At 40.0% G+C, this 15,684-nt stretch overlaps 1 long non-coding RNA gene across 3 annotated transcripts in view; it reads right to left on the bottom strand.

The window, feature by feature from the left end:
* Positions 1-12,455: 12,455 nt before the first annotated feature.
* The window catches only part of LOC115278261, a 59,515-nt gene continuing 56,286 nt past the window's right edge, over positions 12,456-15,684 (bottom strand). For all 3 annotated transcript variants that reach the window (XR_003902786.1, XR_003902784.1, XR_003902785.1), the window contains 2 exons: positions 13,355-13,454; positions 12,456-12,546 (listed from right to left, as the gene is read on the bottom strand). This is a non-coding gene — a long non-coding RNA (uncharacterized LOC115278261). The remainder of the gene's footprint in view (positions 12,547-13,354; positions 13,455-15,684) is intronic.

Raw genomic sequence — 15,684 nt, 5'->3', positions numbered from 1 at the left:
CAAAAATAAATAAACATTTTAAAAATTTTTAAAAAAGGAAGTGCAGAAATTGTCCATTTGTGTGGCTGTTTTTCTCTCCCCCTTGTTTCCATTCTCTTGTGCACTAGCTGCAAGGCAATCCACTAAGACAGTGCCAGAGACCAGTAATGACCAGTCATTTGCATATCCATGTGCTAAAAAATAAACATCGACCTAGACCTCACATCGTACTCAAAAACTACTTCAAAATGGATCACAGATCTCAATGTAAAGCATATCTAGACTAAAATATAAAGAAAAAAATCATAAATTTAAAAACATTTGATCTGGGAATATCAATGTCAGGAGAATGAAATAGCAAGCAACATACTGAGAGAAAGTATTTCTGAATCACAGACTTGACAAAGGACTTGTATCCAGAATATATTTTTTAAAACTTTCAAAACAATAAATTTAAAAAACTGAGTGTGTGAAACAGGCCCTGCACCCATGGGGATATAAGGATGGAAAATAAGCACACAAAAAGGTATTCAACACCATTGGTCACTAGGGAAATGGAAATTAAAGCCATGATGAGGTATTACTACACACTTATTAGGATGACTAAAATAAAAAATACTGACCTTGTTATACAACAGATCTCTCCTCTATTGCTGCCAGGAATGCAAAATGATACAGCCACTGCCTGTATGCCAAATGGTTTGGCAGTTCAAATGTGCTCTTAACCTATGATCCAACAATTCCACCTTGAATACCTACTCTACGAAAATGAACACATCTATTCTTGAAACAATTTGTGGATGTTTATAATAGTTCTATTCTAATTGCCAAAAAAATGAGAACCAACTGAACGTCCTTCCGTGGTTGAATAAACTGTGGTACGTCCATATAACGAAATACTACTCAGCAATTAAAAAGAACAAACCTTTGATAAATTTAACAACTTGGATAAAGCTCAAAACATTATTCTATAAAGGGAGCCAATTTCAAATGTTGCGTCCTCTAATGTTACATTTAGATGGTATTTTCAATAAGATAAAACTGTAAGCATGGAAAGTAAACCAGTGGTTGCTGGGGTTGGGGTGAAGGAAGGGGTGAACTCTAAAGGGGTAGCAAGGAAGCTTGGTGGAGGGTGAGGGGGGACAAACAACTCTTCTGTATCCTGATTATAATGGTGGTACCATGAATCTGTATATTTGTTAAAATGTATAAAGCTGTACACCCAAAGGTGATAAATTTTAGTCCGATAATTTGTAGTTCTTTTAAGAAATATACAAAATTGAACACAAAGGAATTTTTAGCTCCAATTTTATTTTATTTTATTTTTAATTTATTGTAATGTTTATTTATTTTCGAGAGAAATAGAGAGACAGAGACAGAGCATGAGCAGGGGAGGGGAAGGTAGAGACAGAGACACAGAATCGGAAGCAGGCTCCAGGCTCTGAGCTGTCCGCACAGAGCCCCACACAGGGCTTGAACTCCTGAGTAGTCATAAGATTATGTCCTGAGCTAAAGTTGGACATTCAACTGATGAGCCACCCAGGCACTCCAAACTTCAACTTTATTTTAAAATATTGATTTCAGGGACACCTAGGTGGCTCAGTCAGTTGAGCATCTGACTTTGGCTCAGGTCATGACATCACAGTTCACGAGTTCAAGCCCTACATCGAGCTCTGGGCTAACAGTGCAGGGCCTGCTTGGGATTCTCTCTCTCTCTTTCTGTTCCTTTCTCTATGTCCCTCCCCTACTCTCTCTCCATCTCTCTCAAAATAAATAAATAAACTCTAAAGAATATATATTGATTTTGAGTCCAGGAATTTGAGGCATGTAATGACTGCAGACCAGTATCATCGTATCATGAAATCCCACTCCCAGAAACAGGGCCCTCTTGACCCTCAGAAAGCAGGTACATGACAGCCTGGCAATTCTGTAGATGATTGGACAGCTGTAAATGGCCAGTCTGTCCAATCCAGGTTGACCAGAAATATTTTTCTGTCAATTATTCAAATTAGTTGTCTACACTGCCTCAGAAGGCCCAGGGAGTTGCCGACCCTGGAAATTACATTTCCAAGTATTTTTCACACTGATTATTGACCATGATTTAAGTTGTTCTAACACCATTGCTCTTTTCTGCCATCAGAAATCTATGCTGTTTTTGGTCCCTTTGACAATTGCTCCCCCCCGCCACCTTAAAACTGGAAACCTCTGTCTTAAGCCAGCTCTATATCTTTAACTTCCTTTTCTTTCCTGAGACCTCCATCTAGATCCTTCTTTATAAGTGGGTGAGTATAAATGAAGATGGCTCATTATCTGGTGTTGGCGTAGGGTAAGAGAGGACTATGGTCTGTTTTCTGTTCAATTTCTCCCTCATCACCCCATTACCAAGGTTCGGAGGAACCCATGCAGAATCAAGATGCTCCAGAAACTCCTTCACTGAGCCCTGTCTCTGGAGAGTGGGCAGTTGGGGTCATTCGGACAATCACCAACTGCCCACTTTGTACCCCTCATTGCTTTCTCCTAACTTCCAATAATATGGCCATCAGTAGAATTGCTTGTGATAAACAACCAGTAAACTTACTGGATATATTTTACAGAGCACCATCACCCTTGTCTGTATCATAGTGCTTGTCCCACAGTTTCTGGACAAAGCCTTCCAGTCTTATGAATACAGATTCCCATTCAGCTGACATCATGAGAGGTTCATATATTCCGGGTGCTTTTATACATATTATGTCACTCAATCTCCAAGAACGCCCATTGTCTTGAAAGTATTTCTTAAGCACTAATTTGCACTATGTGCTGTGTTAAACTCACATGGAGGCCATTTCAGAGCCTTCTAGGGCCTTCGCAACATGATCGCATGGGTGTATCTACCTAAACACACACAAGTTTTAGAGTATTACTTGAATGTTTTTATTATGTATGTTTAAGAGGGAACATCCTTAAATATGAGCACCACAACATTTAACTCGGAAATGTAACACAACCACCTTGGGAGATATTACAAGTTACAATCCCTACTTACATGTGGCCAGCACCTGGTGCTTTTTATGATCCACAAATATAAGCTAATTGGCAAAAATGATACATGCAGTATTTATTTGTATCATGTGTTAATCTGTCACCATCCAGAAGCTTTGGATAAGCTAGTACTATCATAGCCTTTGGCTGAGGGTAGTTTGAGCATTCTGCCGGAAGGCTGTGTTAAGTCTTGGAGTCTTCCCTCCTCGTGGTAAAACGTAACAATAGCTAAGCAGAGGCGGTTAGACCAGAGACTCACCGTCTCTGATTCTTTCATTTAACCAGTGCCAAAATCAATTTTGAAGCATTATCTCAAAGTTGCTTTCAACTCAATCTGGGTGTTTCTCTTCAGCTAGAATATCACCCCCTACACTGGAATCTTTATTATATCACACTAATCTAATTTAAATGCATTTTTACTGTACTTGGTTTAATGAATGTGGAATGTGTCACTATGAAATTGCACCATTAATTTGATAAATAGGACTTGAAGGTATAATTTTTTCCAGCATTGCAGACTAATGAAGCTAAAATATATATATAATAAGAAGTGTAAATAATAAATTATTCTTAGGAGCAAAAAAATTAATTAGATCTTACCACAGATTGCATCTCAATGTCAATTTTTTTTTCAAAACTACTGACTTTCAAACTGCTTGGAACACCCTGGCAAACCTTGGAAAGTTTCTCAAGTGATTACCTTCCATCCTGGGAATCTGTTTTAAGAAACTGCTATTGTTCAAAAAATCCTTTTAAGATGCCAGTACGGATCCCCTGTTGTCATTTCTACAGGGCATTTAGAGTATCTAGATGAATTAATCTTTTTCTTTAAGTTGCACAGTTTTATTTATTCATAAAGACTCCTGAAAATCCTTTCAGATAGTATGCTGTGGAGACAGGAGGAAAAAAAAAAACCCAACCAGGAGACCTTCTATGCAAATTTGCCTCCAAAGGTGACAGAATTCCAGTGGCAGTGATTTCAGGGGAAAGTTTCTCCTACAAGCTGGCTGTTCACAGGAAGTCTGTGTCGTCCATAGGCTGAAGGATGTGATAACAGAGAGCAAGGGGTCACTCCCCAATTACCGTTCAGATGCACGCTCCGTGGGTAAGAACCAGATAGCCACTAAGCTGGAAATTAGCTGGGTAATACGCACCCTAAACCCAGAGACCAGATAACGCTCTAAATGAGATTCTATTCCGGCGGAGGGGAAGGAATTATGACTGGCATGAGTGAGTTTGGGTTCAGGTTCAGCATCAAAGCAGTGACTTTAGTGTTTGTACATATTAACCAGTAATTCCTAGAACTCTAATTAATGGAATCTTTGCCAAAGACATCAGCTACAGGAGGTCCGTCTGCTTAGAAACACAAAAACTACTGAAATCAAAATGTATGGCAATGGGAGGCCCATTTGGAGACTCTCGTCCTTGTTTTCCTTTTCTATATTAATTTGAAAAACAAAGTACCCATCATACACAATAACTATGGTTTATGTATATTTTCTTTGTCAGGTACAAGGAGTTTTTAGCTCCATTTTCAAGATAAGACTAAATTTTCCTTTAGAGAAAGATTCCAAGAAAAGGGGGGAAAGAAGCTCTTGAAATTAGAATGAACTATGTGGGGTCCACCCACCCTCTCTTTTTCCCCAGCTGGAGGTCTGTACATTCAAAAACAATTTAATCACCCTGTGTCCCTTCCCTGGCCTGATGCAGGACGCTGGGCCAAATGCTATCCCCGGCCTTATTTTCTATTCCTAGTGTGTAGTTTAACAAACAATGTTTTTATTTCTTGTTATTTGATTTGGAGCCAAAATTCTGACATGGCATCAGTTTTGTTGCCAGATAATGCATTAAACCTTACTAAGGGGTAAACATAATGATCTTCATTAAACCCTTTAAATGAACCCACCTCCTGCTTCTTCAGGTTGAGAAAAGCATTGACAGGGAACATTGTGGAAGCTTCTTGGAGTTATTTTCTTCTCGTAACAGGGGGAGGGAGAGATGAGTGGCAGCTTTTAGGGGGCGAAAGAAAGTTAGGTAAACATAAAAGGTTTTGTAAGATTTCCTCTCCTAATGGCAAAGTTTTAGAGCAATAAATCACAATTCAGTCAATACCATTAGTTTTGGGGCATTATATACCCTCATTAAAGTGCATAAACAATTATATTTATTGAAGGTAATGTACTGTGTAGTGCATTATAACGACACTCATTAACATATGTAATCATCATTTGAACGGGCTTTACTACAATGTAAACTGATAATGGCATGATTACACACTGGGTTATTAACTTTTCAGTCTTAAGATAATGAAAGGTGATGCAAGAAACCAAAGGCACATATGCACGGCCTTTCATTGGTGAGTTATGCACTTCTGTCCCAAATTCTTGAGCTCAGGTACCCATGCTCAGGAGCTCATTTTGCCTATTGTGTTGACACAGGACCAGATTCAACACAGTGCTTTGAAGGGGGGTGGGAGAGAGCATGTGGCAGGAACTAGCTCAGACCCAATAATGCAGATAATTCTGTGGGTGACCTATTTCTGTCTTACATTGTGGCTTGTACTGTCATTCTCTGGTTCAATACTTGCCCACACCAAACGTGGATGATCTCACCGGCTCTAAGAAAAATGAGGAACTTCCTCCAAACTTTTCCTTTGAAAATTTCACTTAACAGGCATTTGGCTAATGAGGAGGAAACACTGAAAAAACCTTTTACTAAGGTGAAAAGACCAGGAAAGATGAAGAAACAGCAGGAAACTATTCTAGATTAAGACAAACTAAAGAGGCATGATAACAATGCAATATCTGTTCCTAGATTCAATCCTGGGACAGAATTTTTGTCTCCTTTACTATAAATCTATCTTTATTAGGACAAATAAAAATTCTGTATAACATCTATACATTGGACAATAGCATTTTATTAATGTTAGGTTCTTGATTTGTATAACTATGCTGTGGTTATATAAGCTGCTCTTGTTCTATATATGTATGTAAAAGTATCTAAGAGTAAAGGCCCTTTATGTCTGCAACTTACTCTCAAATGAATAAAAAAAATACGTACTTAAAATAATGATCACAATAATATATAAGGAGCCAATCAAAAAGCAAATATGGAAAAAAGTCATAATTTGAGTGAAGAATATTCAGAAATTTTTTGCACTACCTTTACAGTATTCTCAAGTCTGATATTATTTCAGGCTTAAAAAAAAACAATTAGAATTAAAGAATTGACCATAAAAAGGCCATGACTTTAATTAAGCAGATCTTTGGCTGGCATTATCAGCAACAAGTCAGAATAATGATCAGGATCTCAGTACTCATTTATGTCCTTTATCTGCTCTGTCAGTGGAAGTCCCAGATTTGCGAGGACAGTTCTTAATTCCTTTGCTCCCAGCTGATATCTATTTCCTATATTTTAGAGTCAAGAATGACAACAGGTTCGTGATATGAAAGGTAAAAGGCATTGTGCTCTAATCACCGAGATTAAAGAGTAATAGCGGTAGCCACTTAACAATTCCCTCTTAACCAGGACTCCACAGCCAGTTTTGCATCAGCCTGAGAGCTGTTCTCGAAAGAATGATTGACTTACATCTCTGCAGAAGCCCGAAGGAAAGCACTCCGGCTGTTTCCCTCCTACACAAACTACTGCTCCCACACTCTTAAGTCACACCCCAACGTGGACCGGTGGATCATGCAGAGTCGGCATCAGCTTCCCAGCCACATTCATTATGGAGAAAATGGGGCAAAGAAAGCTATAGTAAGTTACCACTGAAGCAAGAACCACGACGAGACTCATCTCCGAAGTTTCTGGCTTTAGTCCTCTTTTGTCCCTTTGACCACATAACCCTACGAAAGCAGTAATATTAATATAATTTAAATTTTGCTATTTTGAATATTTTTGGTTGTCTAATTTCCACAGAATTTCCCAAAAATGGAGCTACCCTTTTCAGGGTTCGTTTTGAAGGCAGAATTGACTGTGCTCAAGAACTACAGAGCAAACGTAATCAATAGCTCTCTATAAATAAGAGGAAATACGTAATACGAATGCATTTATATAGAGATTACTAGACTTGAAGATTACATCTACTGGGTTAATGTTTTTATTAAATCATATTAGTGTTGGCACAATAATCTTTTCTCATTATAAATACTGAGCACTTTTATTTGCTACAGGGTATAGCTTTAAGAAATTTCCAATTGACTGACAGCTGCCTGTCAACTTCTGACTCTGGAGAGATCCAGGAGCGCAGCTTGCAAAGCTCCAGGGAATTCTGAGGAGCTCCAAGATGGTTAATGGCTGTCCATTAGCGTGAGGCCCAGCGGAGCCCTAGAATCTGTTAAGTGGGAAGTTCTTGCTGTAGAAGGTCATGTAATTCCCTATTGCCATCTGAGAGAACTGGGAAAATTCAGCTTGAAGCAAAGACTGGGGTGCTATAAGTTTATGTACTAAGGGAAATCATTTCATGCAGTTTGGTATTACCGTACACCATGTTTTATTTATACTCTATACTAGATGAGAAATTGAATACTATGCTCTTTTCTGGCAATGGAAACTTGCCTTGTTCTCCTGAACTGGGCACGGCATCAATGCAGCAGCTTGCAGCCTTTTTGACTATGTATTATAGCGTGGCTTCTGTGCATTATATATTAAATCCGATATGCACTGTGAGTTTATATGCCACACACACTACATTTTTCTATATTATGTCCTGCAATCTATCATATTAAGTGAAAGGGGTGATGGAGTGGGCCTCAGGTACTGTAAAGAAGATTGCTAACAGCTTGCATGCCGCGTTGAGAGTAGGGAAGGGTTTCTGCAGTGTGCTCTGTGCATATACAGCCAGTGAGCACACAGCAAACTGACCGTGTAGAGAGCTCAACTTCCCCGGCAACGGAATTAGCCACCTCTATACTACCGAAATTACCGACCGGCCCAAGCAACATGCCTGTCCCACTAACAAAGCCCAGAAAAGTTTCATGCGAGCCAAACTGTCCTTCCCAGAAGTGGGAATAAAAATGAGGTCTGGCTCATTAAAGAAAAAGCAGGCCTCTCTCCCCCCCCAAAAAAACAGTCAAGCCGGGCTAACAAAGGGCCTCTGCACAGGAAACATGGACAAGTGTTTAGCAATCACAGCCTCTGGGCTGTTAATACAAGTCTCATGTTCTTGAGTCTAGTATGTGGAAGAACCCTGGAGATCCCACCTCTAAACATGTAAAAAAGAACACAAAAGCCGTGATTAACGATGGATAAAGGCAGAAGCGTTGACTATCCTTTTTGAAATTAAAGTACATGCTTGATGACATTATCTGCTCATGTATCAGAATCCCTAATCTGGGAATACTCAGGATTGTGTTACCTGTCTCATCCCTGTCCCTGGAATTGCCTCCTGTGGAGCTTTCTAGATCGGGAGGTATACCTAAACCGGGCCTGTGTTTTTAGCATAACTTTTATGGGTCATTGGGAATTCTGAGGGCATATTTTCACTTTTCTGTGATGTCTTGGTCCTGCTCACTCATTGATTTGAAGCTAAGTGTTTTCTCATTACCTGACACCTAGGTATTGTGATTGTCCATCAAGACTTTGACCTTGTGTTCAGCCACTGTGAGCTCCCCTGGTCTTGGACTGCCTGGAATCCTGTGGTTACTTTAATCTGCAGCTACTAATCTTGGAATTACTCTTTAAGAAAAGAACCCCACTATTAGACACTCATGACTGACCACAGGACATCCCCGCCTTCTCATTGTCACTGCAGAATCTGTTTCTGAGAGCCATGGAAGAGCCCACAAGGATGAAGAATCTTTTCTATCAATATTAGTGAAAAGAACCATCACTTCAGGTGCTGTATAATCGCTCATTATTTCTATTCTTCTAGCACTGATAAACTTCATGTGGTGAGGGGATTGTAGCTTTTGTAGAAAGAGACACTTGGCCTTGAGTATCAGGCTTTACAATACATCTCTGGTGCAATATTATCAGGTGACACCAATTCATCCCAGAGCATTTTACAGCTTAACAGAAGGTTTTGATTTCCTGGAGGAGTTTTAATTGATTCTGAATTCTTTAGCTTTCAACCTTCCTCACGACGATTGTTATAAGACTTAATACAGGAAATATTAAGTTTAGACAAAGAAGGCCCAGAAGGGATACTTTTGTGGACTGTCAGAGATATGTTTCACTGTTAAGTGAAGGGGCCGAGCTAGCTCAGGAGCCTTGGGCTTAAGCTTTAGGCCGCTTTATGCATTTCTCCAGCTGCCCTGGAAGGGGAGGTTCCACATGACCCACTCTCTCCATGCCCGGTGATATATGGAGTGACACTGACAAGTCAAGGAAAATGAGCAGGAGTTACTTCCAGCTTTCTTCCATCAAAGGGAAGGCTGCCAACATTCAACACTCTAAGGATTCAGGAGAGCAGAGAAATATGACATCGGGAAAATGGCTCCACCAGGAGAAGCCCCCGTGTGACACATGGAGGACTTTCTGGAACCTGCTTTGCCACAAAATTTGCACCAAGTTTCTTTCGTGCTACAGTTAGCAGCCTGTGGCAAACTTACCCTCATAACTTTTAGAAAGACTAATCAGGGAAACTGTGAGGGTGTGATACTGATAAAATAAAACCAGTAATGGCACATGTTTGCTTTCATAGAGGGGGAGGAACTATTCATGTTTGGGTTGCTTAAAATAGCTAGGGTGTCATGATGCCTCTCCCTGGATTATAAGGACGCCGGGCACCCTGCCCTGCCTCCTTGTCTTGAGCAGGTGCATCTGCATCGCTCCTCACAGATGCAAGTGGGTCGGTGGGAAGGTAGCTCCTCTAGTCACCAGAGGAAGACATTACCTTGAGTCTTCATTCATTCTTTCATTTATTAAAGCAAAAATTTTTCTGCATACCTACTCTGTGTCCAGCACTGTACCATATTCACAGAAAATGATGATGGGCAGGATCTTTCCCCCATTCCTATAGGGATGAAGCTATATCATGAGGCCAGGTTGCCACAACCGAGTGTTACTCAGCCAAGATTGGGCTTCCATGTGGCACTCTACAAACCAAAACACAAGGCTTACTTTGCTCTTATTTTTTTATTCCCCACACTACATACATACGCAAGGTTTCCCAGTATACCATCTTATACCAGTTTATTTTAACAAAGAAAAAGTACATAATCATTCTGCAGCTGTCAGAAGCTCTTGGAAAAGCCCAAGAGTTCAGTATGAAAGGTGCTATTAGGTTGGGAAAAACACCACAGCTGCCACAGATGGCTCATTTTCACAATAGACCTGAGGTTTAAAAAAAAAAACACAACTAGTTGTTTTGCCTGCAGCATAAACAAGGAATATTCTCCTTGAGCAAGTGGAACGGGCTTTGCAGAGATGAGGCTCCAATCTGTCTTGTTAAATTCTGACTTTTAAAAGAAACACATATGGGTACCTAAACAAATACTCACATGGCAAAGGTAGAAGCGTAGGGTAGTTGCATCCAACGCTTGACTTTACAAAATTGTCTGCAGCCTTTTAAAAATTAATAATAGTATTTTTATGATAAAAGTAACACATGCTCATCCTGAAAATTGGAGAAATAAGCTAAAATCTACCTATAATTTTACCATCCAAGGATGACTACAATAACTCTTTGGTGGATTTCCTTCTAGTCTTTTTTCTATGTGTGCACATACACACACATACACACACATATACACACACACATATATTGTCACATACATATATGTATTATGTATGTCTTACATACACATGTACATATACATGCATTACATTATGCATATAGAACACACACATATTCTATGAACATATTTAAAATAAACATGTATATATTATACATAGGTACTTTTTCTATGTATGTATCTATTATAAACATATACATTTCTCTTTTTACATAATTATGCAGTATATTTATACACCTCCTCACTCTCATACTTTTCTTTTATTACTTAATATTATAATTATAACAGGAACAATTTCCCATGTCATTAATCATTAGCTGCAATCCCTGGACATTTGTAATGACTACATACTATTCCATTATATGTACACATCATAGCTGATTCAATAAGTCACCTACTATTAGAAATCTCAAAAAGCATTGCCACTGTTTTTGTTTTCTGTAGACAGTATTTCATTAGCCATCCTTATATTTAAATCTTTAGCTGTGTCTCTAATTCCTTAAATTAGTATAGCAAAGAGTGATCCCAGCTTAAAACATTTTTTTAGACTCTGAATATATTTTGCTAAAAACTTTGCCCAAACAAACATTGTTTGCAGAGGATAAGAAATGTCCCTAGTTAAATATCAAAGCCAAAAGGAGCCAATTTGGTACAAAGAGTGTAACTTCATAATTTTTCATAACTTCATTAGAACTTTGTCCAGTCTACTGGAAATAAACCCAATTGGAACTATTTTGTAGCTAATGATTTTGACTCTACACTGATCATCCCGTTTTTAGATTGAGTGCTTTAATCACAACTTCAGCCCTTCAAAAATGGGATTAAAGTTTGATATTGTGTTTTTATTCACTACCTTTTATTTGGAATTCTATCTCCACTAATTAAAGCTTAATGTTATAATTTTCTGAGTCATCTCACTGAAGGACCTTCCACAAGAGCAAATAGTTTTATTAGAAGACCAGGAAAATGTCCTTGTTTGTCCTAATGCACACAATATTTTGGAACCACATATCTTTGAGGAGGCATTATATTTTTCCAGCTCTCATGTCCCACTTTAAAGTCTTCCTCAAAATACAAAATAATCTGAAAATAAGAAAGAACATTTTATTGTGTATCTGTGTGTTTTAAAATGCTGGTGGGAGGGAGTGTCATTTCGTCCCTTTATTTTGTGGCTTCAAATCCATCTTCTGTATAAATACACGGCTGAGCAATTATAGGGATCAATATTACCTTTATCAAGCACACTAAACATAGTGAACATAGCAGTGCACATATCGCTACTCGGTGTCCCACATGGATCTTCATGGAGTTGGATTTGAGCCCACAGTGTCCATATTTCCAATTCCAGGCAGGTGAGCTACCCCCAATCCCCACACACAAACCCCCCAGGATGATCTATGCCCTTATATGGAAAATGCGATGGATAGAGACAGCTCAAGCACTAACCTGAAACCCAAAATCAGTAACTGTATTAGGACTGGGTGCTCACAAATTGGTAGCCATTTAATTCCCCTGCTATTAATATTTTTTTCTTCCAGACTTGAGCTGGGTGAAGTATGTGCAGTTTGCCCTTGAAGATATGTCAGTAGGCCAAAGGAGGGACCTTTTTTTCAAGCAATCTTCTTAATGGGTATTTATTTCAAAACTTGGAAAAGACTTCTATCCAGTTGGTATTCATTGGCTGAAAGGAAAACTTCTTGCCATCCCATTTATTAAAATTTTTTATTATAGATACATTTAAACATTCACAAATATCCAGATTATATCATAAACCTCTGTATATCTATCATTTATTTTCAACTTTTTTTTTCCTCATGCCTTTAGCGTTAAGGGTGATCCCGGTCAATTCTCTGGAAACAATGGGCCCCTCCTGGTGGTGGCAGTACAAAGTTCACAGTGTTTAGAACATTTGTCATGGAGTTTTCCTCATTTCAGTAGGAGATACAATCATCCATACAATTTGCTAAAATAAAACACCCTAGACAGTATATCGATTGGTGACATCCAGTTCTTTGGCCAGCACTGTTGGCTCTATCCCCAAAGCATACCTCCCACGTGTCCACTTCCCTTTACCTCCACTGCTTCTTCCCCAGTGTGAATCCACGTTGGCTTGCCTGTTGCCCAATTACTACATATAATGTCCTTTTTGCTTGAATGGTTGTCTCCCAGCTCCACTGTGATCCGGTTACCACAAGGCAATCCAAGCATTTATGTCAACCTCCAGCTTACCCCTCCAGTGGCTTCAACCTTTGTCACCCACAACCCTCTCCACTAATCCACGTGGCCAGTATATTCATTTACAAACATAAATAGTTCAAAACCCTTCAATAGCTTCCTATTCTACTTGAACTCAGACTCCATGGTCTGCACTTCCTACATATTGTGACATTGCCTACCTCTCAGAAGTAAATTTCCAATTTATCCATTTTTGTCACTAATCTCCAGCTGCACTAGCTTTCCTTTAGTTCCATGAACATGTCAAGCCACGCTCCACCCACCTCAGGGCCTTTACACTTGTTTCCCATCCCTTACCCTATACCAGAGATCTTCACTGTTAACTCTTTTTCTGTCTTCCAGGAATCAATCCAAATATCACCTCCTAAACTAGCTCCCCAGCTCCAACACATTATTACTTATGAAATTATCTTATAGTGTGGGCTTATTATCTTTTCACCTACTATTTTAACAGCTCTGTGAACAAAGACATCTTTTCTGTCTTATTCATCACTGTATCTGGAGTTTCTGGAACAAGGTGTGTCATGGGAACTCTATAAAAATCTGTTGAAAGAAAAATGAATGAATGAATAAAACAAAAAGGAACTTCAGAATCTTATTGTAGGCATCTTACAGGTGATAGCTTCTTTTCTGAATAGGAAATGTAAACCTAGTAACAGAACAAGCAGCTATACAAGCCCTCCTGGTATATGGTGGCTTTGGTAGGCTGTGTGGGACCACTGAAAATTCTTGAGAAGAACTGCCTCGTGTGGAGACAAAGCCAACAGTGTGAGTTAGCAAAAACTGGCCCCTGGATAGTATTCCTCCCTGCCTAATAACCCTGCTATTAAAGTAGTGACTGTGGGTGAAACGTGTGCCTAGGGGTCCCTTGGGTACAGAGGCCCTGTGTCCCACCTCCTAATAACTTCCCGGTTCGTAATGCAGTTCCATGTTTCCATCACTTCGCAGTCCCTAATTCCTGACCCTATGGCTCTGACTCCCCATTGTGCTCCTGAAATTGATCTCTTCCTCTTTGTCCCCTAATTCCCAGCTCCAATTCTCAGTCTTCATTCTCTTTGGCCAGATCATCATTCCCTACTGCTGACCACTTGATTCTTGTGGGAACTCTTTGCTCTTAAGACTTTCATGGCATTGAACTTCTGGCTATCTTTCTACTGCTATAGATTCCCTGCTCCTATATACCAAATCCATGACTTTGACAGTCTCCAAGGTTTACATCTTAGCACTCTGCTTTACTCATCTATTGTGTTATATGCATGCCAATTACAGTGTGAAGTCATCTGTTTGGATAGCCTCACAATGAGTCCAAATCTTCAAACTGAGCTCATCTTTTCTCCAGAACCAGCTTCCTTTCCAGATTTTCCTATTTCCAATGTTCTATTTATTCATTCAACTAAAAAAAAAAAAAAAAAGGTTTAAAGAAAGCATCCTGAATTGTTCTGTCTTCTTCTAACTTCTCCCACCAGAAACATTGATTTTGATTTTATCATATTGTTTATTTAAGTCCCTTCCTGTTAGTATGATAATCAATTAATCCTCCCATTTCCATTCTTTTTTCTGTTCCAATAAATCCAGTCATGTTAACCTTGAAACATGCTTTGCCCACACAACTGCATTGCTCAAAAACTATTTTTGCCCTGGCTTAAGTGACTGGCCCCACCTCTACCATAGCATTTGCTGTTTTTGTCACTCATTAAATGCATTCCTTTATCACATTTCTCTCCTGCTAGCCTTCTGTGTAGCCCGTGTATTCCCAACTAGCCAGACAGACTCAGAAAGAAAGAGATGTAATCATTATAGCTAACATGCATTGAGTGCTAATAAGGTTCCGTGCACCCTGCCAAGTGCTCTATATTTATTTTCTTGTTTAATTAATAATAGCACCTACAGTCCAGCGAGGTGGTGCTACTTCATCCCCATGGCAAAGAGGAAATGAGGATTTAGGTCACACAGCTACTCACTAACAGAGCCAGATGGGGACCTGCCTAACTTTAAGGCCAGGGCTGTCCTTGATACTGCTTGTGCCTCTAGTGCATTACCCATTTGTAGAGGACGCTTAATAAATGTGACTGATGATAGCACTCAGCACCCCGGTAGAAGGCTGGGGGCGCTCAGGAAGTGCTGGCTGTGCCCTTAGTACATAGCAAAGCGCACGAAGAGGTAGGATTGTGTTTGCCTCATTCGTTCTCAAGTGGAGCGCATGTCCCCTGTCAACAGAGCAACTGCTGTGATTTACAAGGCACTGGTTTCTGATGAAGAGTTCCCTGCCTCCGGACGCAGTAAGAGGAGCACCTGTTCCGGAGCCCCAGAGGGGGCAGCTGGAGCTTTCTGTGCGAGGGGGGTTGTTCGGGGAGCGCGACGTCAGAGCAGTGCAGCGCCGCGGCTGTCCCCAGGCCAAGGAGCAGACCTGCTGAGGCCGCGATGCCAAGGAACATTCTGTCCAGGCGGTGTGCAGGCTAAGATTCCCAGAAAGAGAACGCAACGTTGGATGAGAAGCGGAGGCAAGATTCTCCAGGCTCATACAAGGCATTTAGCTTTTAGTTGTTATAAAAATGAAAATAATTGCGAAAGCAGGGAGAAATCCGCAGCTGCTCGGGGCTATTCATACCATAAGAGATCCCACCAGGCCCTCTTTATTGTTGCAGTTTTGGCAAATTATTTTCTTATCACACACAACCTCCTCACTTCTGTTCCTGGATAAGCACTTAGGCTCATAAAGCTGTGGGTCAGCCACAGTTGAGCATCCAGCTCGCAGAACAGCCGGCCGTGGGGA

The sequence above is a fragment of the Suricata suricatta genome, chromosome 14, assembly GCF_006229205.1.
Source record: "Suricata suricatta isolate VVHF042 chromosome 14, meerkat_22Aug2017_6uvM2_HiC, whole genome shotgun sequence".
Taxonomy (NCBI): Eukaryota; Metazoa; Chordata; class Mammalia; order Carnivora; family Herpestidae; genus Suricata; species Suricata suricatta.
This window is presented reverse-complemented; position numbering and strand designations above follow the sequence as displayed.